This window comes from Emys orbicularis, chromosome 4 (assembly GCF_028017835.1).
Source record: "Emys orbicularis isolate rEmyOrb1 chromosome 4, rEmyOrb1.hap1, whole genome shotgun sequence".
NCBI classification, from domain to species: Eukaryota; Metazoa; Chordata; order Testudines; family Emydidae; genus Emys; species Emys orbicularis.
Window position 1 is genome coordinate 86462684 of NC_088686.1, and position 13571 is coordinate 86476254.

The window sequence follows — 13571 nt, forward strand, 5'->3', positions numbered from 1 at the left end:
ATCAGTGACTGTAAAACATGCAAATTCCTGCACACTAAATTGTCACTTTCTTCAAACAAATAATTATATATCAAAAAACTATACAAACAATGTTAAGGTTGCAAAGTCAAGAACTCAAAAATTAGCAAATGCCAGTCTTAAGGTTGCCCTGCAACCTTAATTCAGCTACTTTGTGCATATGCATTGCGATAGCCTTTTATTTACTAAACATCTTCCAAAGTCTGCAACAGATGACGCACTACCTTCACTACACGACCTTGATTCATCTCCTGAGCATTTCTTATTGGCATCCTCTGCACTAAATAAGGCTGGGGTCCTATGGAAAAATTGTGCTAATGTAAATTACTACTTTATTACAATGCATCTGCACAAGGAGGCTGAATGTTCTTTTAATGAAGGTTTGTTGTGTATAACTTCCTAGGATTTTAAAACAGCAAACTGAAAAAAAACAGAATTCCATCGTATGGAACCATACTGATGCATACAGAGGTTATCAGTAGCACTGTAACCTGTAGAGCCAGAGCACAGATCTTTGCCACTTGTGCTAACAGAGTAACTAACTGAATGCAGTAGTGTGTCATCCAACTATTAGAGGGGGATGAGGGAGATATTTTGCCACGGCATTTCCTTATTGGCAGAATTCAGAGGAATGGTGAGACTCAGGAATCCTGGGTTCCAATCCATGTTCTGAGAGGAGTGTACTCTAATGAGTATAAAACCTCCTGTCTGCTCTGGCCTGTCTTTGATCCACTCTTTCGCCCCCAACTCCCGGCTTCTCATTTAAGCTCCCTTCCTCCACCACCTCAGCATGTGCCAGTCTTCCCTACCTGCCTTTGGCTTCATGTCCCAAACTCTCCCAACATTCCCCAAAAGCCCAATGCTCAGCTCCTCAACCTCTGCATTCCAGTCAAGCTGCCAGGGCCGGCCCACAACATTTTGGCACCTGAGGTGGGGAGCTCAAATGACACCCTCATGCCCCCTCACTTGGGCCAAAACTTTGAAAGGTCTCAATTCTGCGTTCTTCCTGTTCTACTCCTCTCATGGTACTGCTCTGCTACCTACCCCAATAAAGGAGAACTAACAACTTAAAATGCCTTGTTCAAAAATTGTAAGTAACACTTAACTTTCAAACGCCTGAACAGCAAATGTAACTTTTCTTGTCTGCATAGTAAACACTAGCATTTTTATCTGTTTGAATAATCAAAGTGGTACTTTCCATGCCTTCTTGGTTGCAAAGATTTGAACTGCTTCCTGCTGAAGGTCCACAGTCTGGGCCAGCTCATGCTCTATTGAGATGGTTGCAAGGCCTGTGTCATTGTGGAGTGTAGATGTGTTTTTATTAACTTCAGCTTGGAGAAGCTGCGTTCTCCACTGGCAACTGTTACAGGAAGTGTTAGAAGTATGCACAGAGCAACAAAAGCATTTCGAAAGAGGGTGGTCATCTTATTTGTGCACAAATATTCCAGAACAGCCTTTAGAGTTGATCCTGCTGAAATGTATCTTGAAAGGGCTCTCAGTTCATCACCTAAATAACTTGCATCAATATCGTGCATGTCATCATTTGTCAACACTGTCTCTAGTGCCCTGCATTGCTGGTGTAGGTCTTCTTCAGGTATAGTGAGGAGTTTTGGAATATCGTACAACATCCCAAATATTCTGCTGTGTTCCTTGAGCTGCATGAAACTATCTTCAACTGATTGTATTGCACAATCTAGCACCTGGTTAAAGAATTCAACTTTGAATTGTTGTTTGGGGTCTTATCCCGTGCCTCGTAATCAAAATGTCTTTTTCTTCGGTGACTCTTGTATTCTTGAATGGGTGGGAAAATAGCTTCAGTGTGAAGTTCCTCTGCCAACTTCTGTGCACTCTTCAGAATGTTTTGAAATCTCTCATCTGACTGGTAAGACTGTAGGTATGACTTTTTTTTGTCCAGTTGTTCCATTGCTCCAGATATATTAAGGTCAACACCTTGGAGTCTCTTGCTTACAACATTTATTTCAAACAGTATGTCATGCCACAACACTAAGCCACACAGAAATTTGAAGTTATGTATGTTTCTGGTGATTCCATTTTCCTCTGCCACTGTTCTCCCACAAACAGTTCCGGTCATAGCATTATCCTCCATAATGGCAACTATGGCATCATCTATCTCCCCAATTTGGTGCTTGACAGGCTTTATCATCTCCACTCAACTTTCCCATCGTGTGGCACTCAGTGGTTTCAGTGTCAGAGAAGATGTTCCCAGATGTTGCTTCAAAATTTGCCATTGATGAGTTGATGCAGAGAAAAATACATAGATGCTTTGAATTACATTAAAAAATTCAGCAGCCTCACTAGAAGCTGATGCTGCATCACTGACCACTAAGTTCAATGAATGAGAATTGCATGAGACAAAAAAAGCTTGAGGGTTTAATTCTCGGATCCGTGTCTGCACTTCTCTGTTCTTTCCTCTCATGTTGGCACCATTATCGTAGCCCTGACCTCTCATGTCAGCTATTGCAATTCCCGTATCTTCCAGCTTTTTAAGAAGCACATTTGTCATACCAGCTCCTGTAGTATCATCAATGTCAATAAATTCTAGAAAATGCTCTCTGACAGTCACCATTGCAGGGACATTTTCACTAGGTTCTATTGTTGTTACGAAATGCATCACTAAAGTCATTTGTTCCATATGGCTGATATCAGGTGTGCAGTCCAGAATAACAGAGTAATATCTTGCTGACTTCAGATCTGCCACAATCTTCTGTTTGACTTTTGTTGCCAGTAACTGTATGATCTCATTTTGAATTTTTCCAAGGTAGTGGTGTGTGTACATTTCTTGGGTGGTGACTCTTCTTAGATGCTCCTGGAGTACAGCATCAAACTCAGCCATCAGCTCCACAATTTTAAGGAAGTTTCCATTGTTTGGCACATATAGCTGATCTGAAGTGCCACGCAGTACTAGGTTTTGGGTAGCGGCAATGAGCCTTTTCAGAACATTTTGCCAGTAAAGAGACTGATGCAATCTTCTCTTGATGCTGATCATCTATGGTGGCCTTTAACCTTAGTCTCATCTCAAGCTCTTTCCACCTATGGAATGCTCTCTGGTGATTTGCTGCCTTCTCATGGCATGCCAGAATTCTAGCCAGATTTTTCCAGTCCTTTGTTCCTGTAGAACCCAATGTGGCTGGAACATTAGACTGGAAGAGTTTGCAACAAAAACAGTATGCAGCATTCTGGGTTTTTGAGTACATAAGCCATGGCCTCTCCACTTTGTCACCATTGGGGATTTCACGCCAGTAATGTGTTGGATGGAAACTTCTATTTTCATTGTCTTTCGGGAACATGACGTTTTTCACTTGCTGTGGCCCATGCAGTACAAGGAAGTCCCTCAGGCTACTGCTCAAGTGGGTCCACAGTCCTGGATCATTTAGACTTAAGGAACTAAACTCAGCAGCAGCTGTTTCTTGCGCCTCCACCACACTCTTCTCTGATCTACACTTTTCTTCAGGAACGTGCATGGTTACAGCCATTTGAAATGGAGATATGGATGCTGCAGTAGCTGCCCGGTCACCTGCACTCTGACTAACTGGAAGATCAGGCATCTCCTCACCACTCACATCCTCACTGGGGACAGAAGGCTCACGGTGAACATTTGTGTCTATGTATCTCAGGAGAGCTCCTTCTTGCTTAGATAGAAAAGCTTCCTTTGCTTTCTTTCTTTTTCTGAATGCTGCCCCAGAGGGGCGTTTTCTTCTTTCACTCATGACTGCTGTTCTGTGCCAGCTATAGTGGCGCTCAACACTCAATTGAAGGGGACAAATAAGCAGGCTAGTAGCAGGGCCTGAGTGAGGGAAGATATCAGCATCTTAAGGGCCTAACTGGCTCCTACTACTTCAGTTGACTGCCTGTTCTCCTCAAGTGGGTTAAGGGAAGCAGCAGGAAACAGGAAGCTCCCTGAGAAGCTGGTGTTAATCAGTCCAGGCTCCTGGGGGTGCTAAAGAGGTACATAAGAGGCTCCTCCTCCTCTCTCTCCCTGCAGCTCCTGCTGCTTTCTGTTATTCTCTCTCATCTTTTCTCCTGCCTGCCTGTTATGTCTCTTGTACCCTCCTTCCTCCAGCACAGCACTCCACATCTCTGTGCATCTAGAGCAGAGAGAATACATATGCACCAGCAGCAGACACCATTTTCTACACTCTGGGTCCTAGTGACGCGCCCCACGCCCCCAGTCTGGCACCTGAGGCGGCCGCCTCAGTTCGCCTCATGGTAGGGCCAGCCCTGCAAGCTGCTTCCTCCTTCCTGGGCACCACAGTAGTAGTAGTCAGGCTGGTCCAGATCCAATCAGTCTTATCTGAAACAAGCTAACAACTCTTGGCATTATCATGCTAACTTACTTTTGGGTTTGTAAGTAAAATTTAGAATGCCAGTTCAATCATACTGCATTCTATCTCATGGTCTTTTGAAATTAAATTACTACTAGTAAGTAGCAACAGAGGGTCCTGTGGCACCTTTAAGACTAACAGAAGTATGAAGTGGGCATTCACCCACGAAAGCTTATGCTCCAATACTTCTGTTAGTCTTAAAGGTGCCACAGGACCCTCTGTTGCTTTTTATAGATTCAGACTAACACGGCTACCCCTCTGAAACTAGTAAGTAAAAACTCAAGGGGCAGTAAATTCTAGAAAGAAAATCCATGGAACTTGTGCAAAAGAAACTTGGTCAGCTAACATTCCTAGCTCTTTGGAATTACTTCATCTTATTGGAGGAAGAAAATTAAGACTTCAGGTTTAAAATATCTGGGTTTGTTGTGGGTATTTTGGGTGAATAAACAAGCATATTGGGAACCACTTGTGTAGAATGTCTAGAAAAATAATCATTATTTAATTACTTTATTTCTAGATATATTGGACACATTTATAAGGTCTCATGAAATACAATTATTGAACTTTGTTTCTATAAACAATAGATCAAGACTGCTATACTTTTGAATCCTCATTCTAAAGCACCAAAATATATTATATTTTCTTTAGAGACTTATAGTGTATTTGTACTTATTTACAGTTCATCTGTAAATACACTTTCCACCTTTGGAACAAATGGAGGTAAATCAATAATAAATCCACTTACGCCCTAATGTTCCAATGTGCTTTAGGAAAAAACTGATACCCATTAAAGGATATGACTTACACCTAAGAAAGAGATTAGATTGATCGGAATTTGCAAGGTTTTTGAAATTTTAGATCCATAAATTCTACTGTCAACACCTTTTGTTCTGTGTGCATCAGAATTAAATGCCAAATGTGTGCATCTGAATTTGCCATGCCAAATGTGGAATTTACTTTCCAATGTGCAGTTTAAGGTAAACTTTAATAATATCGGACTCCACACTTAGGCATATCAAAAAAAGAGTATTAAATTCAATTTATATTTATAAAAGTTACACTACTAATGTCAGGATCTAATACTGGCCTTGTGACACAAGAAATAATTAAATCTACATCTTTCATTATATACAGTACTTCAAAATTGTGATTTAATAGTAGTTATTTTTCCAGATTCTTTCCCAAAATATAATACAGTACTGTAGTGCAGTTATTCTAGATGTCCTGTTGAAATTTTTGACTAGTTGTTTTAATTCTTACGTATTGAAGTGTACTTAAAAGGGAATGGTGGAGATTTGAATGAACAGCATTTTCTGGAGATGAAGATGATGGTTATCAGCACTGGGTTGGGACTCCTTATCATTGTGACTACTCCCAGAACAATTTCCACCATGATTACATTGATAATTTTGGTGTGATGCTGATGTTTGTTCTATAAATACTGTTTAGAATTACAGTATAGTTAAAAATATATGGGCACATAGGAATTGCCAAACTGGAGCAGACTAGTCCATCTAGTCTATATGCTGTCTCTGACTGTGGCCAGTACCAGACATTCCAGATGAAAGTGTAAGAACTTTGTGGTACACAGATGTGAAGTAATCTGCTCCCAACATTCAATCTCATCCTGATCGCTAATAGTTGGAGATTGGTTTAAACCTTGAAGCATGAGGTTCAATCAATTGATGCATAGCACACTATACAACAGTGTGGGGAGGGGGGAGAACTCACCAAGCTCCTCTGAGACATGACTAAAAAAGTGTGAAGTAAAGACACAGATTTTGGAAGTTTTTCATTAACAGGTAGTACTTGGAATTGCATTCTTAGCTGAAATGTGTGAAAGGTGAAAATTAGGCCACGCTAATTATATACTGATTCTAAAAATGCATGATACAAAGTTTGCTTTAAAATGTTCTGTGGCTTTCATGTACTCATGTAATTAACAAATATGGATGCTAGCATGTACACACACTTCGGCATTTCAAAATTAAGTTGACAAGATTTCTGGGTACTTTATAGAAGCAGCATGTAGCTTTTGTCTTGAAAAGGTAGAAAGTACCACTTCATTCATAGAGAATTTGCTCTGCAACTAAGACAGTGGCTTACTGTACAGTTTGACACTAGAGATAATCAAAGTGACAATTATTGTTTGTAACATAATTTCAAATGAGGTTGCACATGTTTAGCAAAATGTTTAGGTAGAAAAAGATTAAATTATGCCTATATACGCTCCCCATCTAGGCTTTGTACCAAACAGGATCAATACCAGCATATCTTACTGCTTTATTTAAATACTATATATAATGAAAATTTAATCTTCAGGATCCCAGGGAATAATCAACATTGCATAGAATCTTTCTTGAATGTAGGAACTGTGAGTCAGCAGCCCTTTAATTTTTTTAGTTGCAGCTATTGTTCTAGCAGCAAGCTTTACTGCTATTGTCCAGTGTTTGTCCAGCTCACGTTTACTGGACTGTGGGAACGGATTAGGTTTTCATGGCTTTTTTTTTTTCCTTCTTGCATAAACTCTTGATCAAAGACATTCCTTGGATGACAAAACACTGTATACTGTGTCACACAGTCCTGACCAGACTGCACGAATGGTAGTTTAAAAACACATGCCTACATTGTTCTCTAACTGGCATTTTTTACAATATATGTGTGGACACACTGAATTTTTTGAGACCCATTTTACCTGCTTTACAAGAAACCAAACAAACCACAACTCATTCATGGTAAACAGTTGCCAGTTTTTTAAAACTTAAAAAAAAAATGGAAAACTGGATTCTTCATTGTCCAATGCAAATAACAGATCTATGTGAATAGACAATGGTGCCACTTTTAAAATAATCTGAAGTTACATCTGCTGTGTCTTTGCTACCTGAAGGAAATCTCCAGTGTGATGTGGTCTGTGAGACTTCAATTTGGGTCAAACTCATCATGAATCTGTATTGTCTTGATACATCTTTCTGGTACTACCTATCTAGAACAGCTGAGTAGCATGGAGAATAGAGCATGAGTGGAATTTAGGATTTGATGTGAGGGCAGAAATGGGTGGGGGCGTGGGGATGAAAGACACCAGGTTATATAAATTGAAGTGCTGGGCCAGATCCTCAGTAGTTATAGTTGATGGAAATATGACCATTTTTATCAGCTGAGGATCTGGCCCATGATATCTGTATAATACATTTTTATTTTCTATAAGGTCTCTTGTACAAACTATTGCACAACAACACGCTTTACAAGAATCAAATAATACTGTTAGAGAAATAATAACTGAGAAAGAGAGAAGTCAAGAGTTAAAAGTTAAAGAATAAAGAGCGTTTTTTGGGGTGAGATTTGAACACAGAATCAATAAGAAAGGGAAGCTTTTTCAAATATTATGAGCTTCAGAAGAAAATTGCAGCTACCATAAAAAGGCTGGTTCTTCCTGGGCAAAAGTGGGAGGGAAGCAGAAAGAATTCAATGAAGTAGCCTACATATTGGTAGGGAAGTTTGCAATGTTGCTGCCTATGGTGAACCTGTTCTGTGGATAAATTGGGGACACCATTTTCTATTGCATTCATTCTGGAATCTTTAACAATGAAATGTACTTAACCTAACTTTCCTAGGTCCTTAAGCTTAATCTACAAACGAGTTCCATGCACTATGCATTTAATGTTCTGCTTCTGTAAGGAGATTTAGATAAATATAAAGAATAAAAAACTCACTACAATACTCTGCTTTTTGGAAAAAGCAAAATTCTGTCTTTTGACAGAGACTTTCACACGAACACACATTTCTTGAGCTTGGCTAGAGATCATGTAGCTTCTCCAGACAATTTGGATATAAATGGTATGCTTGTAAGGGTTGTCTGAAAAGACCAATGTATTCTCCATATAGATCACCACATACTGATCCAATATGTCTCATAACACAAAGTAAATAAAATGTTTGAAGATTGCCAAGGCATTTGTCAGCCCAAACGGCATGACTAAATATTCAAAGTGGCCATAGCAAGTATGGAAGGTGGTCTTCCATTCATCCCCAGCTTTCCTGTGCATGAGGTTGTAGGCTTCCCAGAGGTCAGCTTGTTGAATATATGTGTGGCTCCTATTGGGTCCAATAATTCCAGAATCAGGGGTAGTGGATACCAGTTCCTGATAATTACCTGGCTTAAGGCTCGGTAGTTGACACAGAGTCAGAGACTGCCATCTTTTTTCTTGATGAAGAGGACCGGTGCACCAGTTGGTGAGGTTGACTTGTAGATGAACCCTCTGGCCAGGTTCTGCTGGAGGCATTCATGTAGGACAGCCAGCTTGGGTTTCAACATGGCATAAATCCACCCCAGTGCATTCCCGGCTGCAATTCTATGGCACAATTGTGGTATCAGCGCAGAGGGAGGTTTTCTGTATTCTTCTTTTTAAATACATCAGCATAGGTGAGATATTTAAGGGAGAGTTCTGATGTAGGTTTGGCACGTGTCCTTGCCTGAGTGATCATCTCTGCCTGAGCCCTCTGGGGTCCAGGTTCTGGGGCAATGTTGGTTTGTTCCTGACAATACTGCTGACAGAATTCTAAAGGGAAACTGACCTCCTGTTCTTGCCAGTGAATGAGGGGATTATGAAGGGTCAGCCAGCAGATTCCACGAATCAGAGAGAAGTGCTGTGCAGGGATTGAATCATGCTGAATCACAATGTTTCTCGGTGCCCCTGGATAACAGCTCCAGGAGAACTGTATCCTTGATTACTGGACATGAAGACAGAGAGGCCCCATCAATAGTTTCTGTTAGTTCTGGAGTGGCCTTGCATTGCAAAGAAATCTGCAGGCCCCAAGCTGCCACTGCATATATGAAATTGTTGGCTACTCCTGAATCGATGAAGGCCCATTGGATGGGAATCTGTTCGGGCTCCCTGGGGATGCACAGCTGAATAGGCACCTGCAAGTGGGAAGCCCCCAAACGCAGCTCGTTGCATATCCCAGGCCGGATTGAGGTGCGAGGGAATTCTTTTCTCACAGAGCCCAACCCAGTTCCCCTTACTGAACTGGAGACAACTCATTTCCCAGGTTCCTTGGGGCTCATGTATGAAAGACAGAAATAGTGTATCCAGGTTCACTGCAATGGAAGCATAGCTGGTGCCAAAGGCATTGTTCCTTTTCATAAGGAGTGATCTGTCAATGAGCCAGATCCAGCTGTTTTGATTCAGTGAATGGAACCTGTGTCAAGGTAACAATATGTGGACAGGGAGGTTTTAGGGGCCCTTTCCCTCCCTCCATCCCCCTAATTATCTATGTGGATGGTGAGATCAATGAAGGTGTTCTGATCCGGGGGTGTCTCCATGTGGGCCAGTTCATCTTTGATCTCTTCTCACATACCCCACCAGAATTGGTACTGCTGCACTGCCTTATTCCACTCTGTGTTCACCGTGAGATGGTGGAAAATGTGGCGTAGGAAGCAACAGTACCTTGCCCCTGCCCGAGATTGCTTAGAGCAGCCTCAGCCAGACATGCATGATGCGGGTCTTCAGAGATTGCTGATATAGGTTGGAGGAAGGCATTCTAATTTGACACCACTGAGCTGTTACTTTCCAGCAAGGGGGAGGCCCAGTCCAATGCCTGCCCTGTCAGCTGATTACCAAGCCTGCCTGGGCTGGGTCAGAGGCTTGGGTCGGGGGATGCAACAAGACCTGAAGGTGGAATTGGTTCATGAAGCTCCAGAACTGCTGGCGATTCCCATTGAATTGTTCTGGAAGAGGTATCACAGGCCCCTGTTCAGGATAGGGCACAGTAGCCTGGGTCCAAAGCAGTGTTGGCTTACTTGATCCCTCAACAGCCGACTCTCAGAGGTCTGCTGCATGACTTGGTTATCCGCCTGTAGGTGGGCGGCAGTAGTTGGGCTGCTGGTTCCATACCTCTCACACTGTGCCCACCCTCTTGGGGATTACTATATGGTCCATACAAACTGTCAGGACTGGGACATATATGGCCCGGTCTAGTGGTTAGTGCAAGGTCCGTAAACCAGTCAGAATTCAGAACCAGAGGGTCAAGAGCTGAGATTAGGAACTGTGAGACAGATACCAGGAATCAGGCCAGGTCAAGAAACCAGGATTAGGAGACGAGCAAGAGCTCAGGAACCACGAGTCTGATCCCAGGAACCAGGAGATCAGAACCAAGTCTAAGATGTACTTAGTATCTTACTTTCTAAGTAGTGAGAATGTGAGTGGTGTAAATTAAGCTAGGATAAAAAAAAATCCTGTGAAAAATAATAGGTACTGTTTGACCACCATTAGTTTAGACTCTTTCAGACCTATTTAAACTCATTCTGAATTTAGCTTAGGTCTTCTCTTCTTCCATCATGCAAATATCCCCCCACCAACCCATCAGCATGCCTTAATCCTTTTAAGGAGGGACCCTTTCTAGAGGAAAGTGCTAGTGTAGACCACATAATTCAGTCTCTCTCTGTAAGGGGAGCCAGTAAGGGAACCAACTAGTGCCACTTGTAACAATTTTTGTGATGAGGATACCTGTGCATTGGGTAACTGCAGTGTGACCAAATCAGGTTACCAGATTAGATGATGACAACTTTCTTAAAAGTTTTGGTGTATTTATTGCATGAAAACTGTAGTGTGCTGTGAAGTCTAACTGGCAGGTGTTACACTGGCCACATGCCAGTTGCCCAGGAAACTTATGAGTCAGGCTCTAGATGTTTTCATGATGGGATAGGGGGGAAATGTATGTCTGCTTTTAGTCTGGATCCTTTGACTGATGTAGCTAGTGAGAAATAACTTCCCCAATTTTCAAAACAGAGATTTGGGATAAAAAGAACTCGCCTTTGGGACTTCGGATAGGGAAATGATCATATATAATTCAACCTAACTTTAGTTTGGTATTCATATATATATAAACAATACATTGGATGTACACACACACACACTTAACTTGCTGAATGATCCAGCACATATCTACCAGTGTTATTTTTTCAAGCCTAGTTCAATTCTTTTCCTATTTTGTATATTGCCCTTTACTAGTGTTAAGCTCTGCAAACAAAAATATGTATTTTTAACTTTTATGCCCTACTACTTTATTTGAATTATCAGTAGTAATACACAATGGAGGCAGGTGGGAAATAAAAATCTAACACTACTGTCTTTGAAACACACTAGTCATTATCTAAAGGGGACATTTCCATTACTCTGGTAAACTTAAAAACTAGAAATAATTTTGTAGCATCAAAATCCTAATTTATTTTACTTATTATTGAAAATATCTACCAAACAGCTGGTTAGTTGAGATAGAGGCATAAAAGAAAATCTTAAGCCAAAAAAAAAAAAAAACGTTGACATTTAATATATACATCTCTATGAATTCGTGCTGACTGACCCATTGCCAAAATACCTGTCACTTCCTAGAGATGTTGAAGAATGAATTATTTAAACACTGCAAACTTTAAAGCATGGAGTGTCAACACAAGAAAATGCCACGTGGTTTGCCCACTACATCAGATTCCAGTTGATTAAAAACTGCTGTGTGCTGTTAAACTGCAAATTTACATTCATGAAGCTAATAAAAACCACAGCACACAGGCATTGGGTTTTACAAATTTTATTTCTAGACTTTAGTTCTTTTGCTGGAAACTTGTCTGTTACAGGTCTGTTGGTGAAAATGTGCATTTCAGACCAGTGATGCCAATAAGTACAATATAAAAAAATGTACAAATCTGAATTGCTTGCTTACTATAGATTGTTATAATAATGTGACAAATAAAGCATCTCTGTTGGCACATGAACCTGTTTATCAGGATTTGGCCTTTTAGTACATACATATTTAAAGAAATTTGCAGTATGCACTGCCACTCAGTGTAACACATATAACCAACAACCACTAATGCAATAATCATGTTTGGTTCAGAGACACAGAGATGCCACAAACAGAAGTGTTCATGAGGTAAGCAGTAAGAAATGTTCCTGAAATTTGGACAGAATGTATCCAGTCCTCCTGGGTCCTGCGACTGCTAGTAGCATTGCAATGCTTTATTTATACACTATGTAGGATCTTAACTGCATTTGCCCTCAAAATGAGTTCTAATTCTGTTTTGGTTTAGCAGCATACAGGCAACAGCTAGATTATTCTTCAGCATACAACTCTGTTAGCTGGCTTATTTATGAGATTTACAGGCTTTTTTAAATTAGCATTATGCTATAATTAACAAAAAACAAAACAAAAAACCCTAGTATATTATAACAGATTAAACACACAAAATACTTAGAGTTCCAGAAGATAACCTATCATACCAAATGATGAGTCCCAGCTGATGGGGAACAACACCAAGTGGCATATAAGAGTTATATTATAATGCACCTTTCATATATCAATGTGGCTAATAACACATCTTAAAACTACTATGATAATAAACCCCAGATCAGACAAAGAATCCAGCTTTATAAAACGCATAACAAAAAAACTGACATTACTTGATCTTCTGAAATGTCTGTCGTTTTTAAATTAATGCAACCTAGTTGCGAATCGCGAGACCCATTCAGAATAATGTTCAATGCATTTCAGTTTGCAGTAGAACTATGAGGCACTGTGTACGAACATTAAAACCTGGTCTAAACATGGTTAACTGAAGTATGAGGTATTGTGAAACAGGAACCTTTTTGGAATAGAGCAGTAATAATCACATTAAGTAAAAATTGATCACATAAAAAATCTACAAAAAATGATGTCAATAATATAATTTTCTATGAGAAAATTAAAACCTATAACATGGCAGTATATGACATTGTATAACAACAAAAAACAAAAACAAAAAAAACTGATCCATAAAATAGCAGCAAAACACAATGACAAAGATACAGAAAGCAATGTTAATTTTTTTTCAAACCATGCTGGGAATTTATCCATAGCAGCTCAATAAAAATGGAGCATCCACTCCTTTTTTTTCTTTTTTTCCTTTCTTTTCTTTTTTAAATTTTTTTTACAATCAACACCTTAGCGGCAGTTTTCTCACATACATTTCACCATCACATTCTCCTCGAGCATCAACTTCAACAGCTATGTCCACGTCCCTTCAGCTACTTTCTACAATAATAATAAAAAGATACATAGCCAAGATGTGCAAATTTTCTATTTGTAGCTAAATAAAAAAACAACAACTGGGGGATATATTGGAATAAGAACTCCTTTCAAGTACACCAAATCTATTCTTTTTTAACTATGGCGTTTCTGATG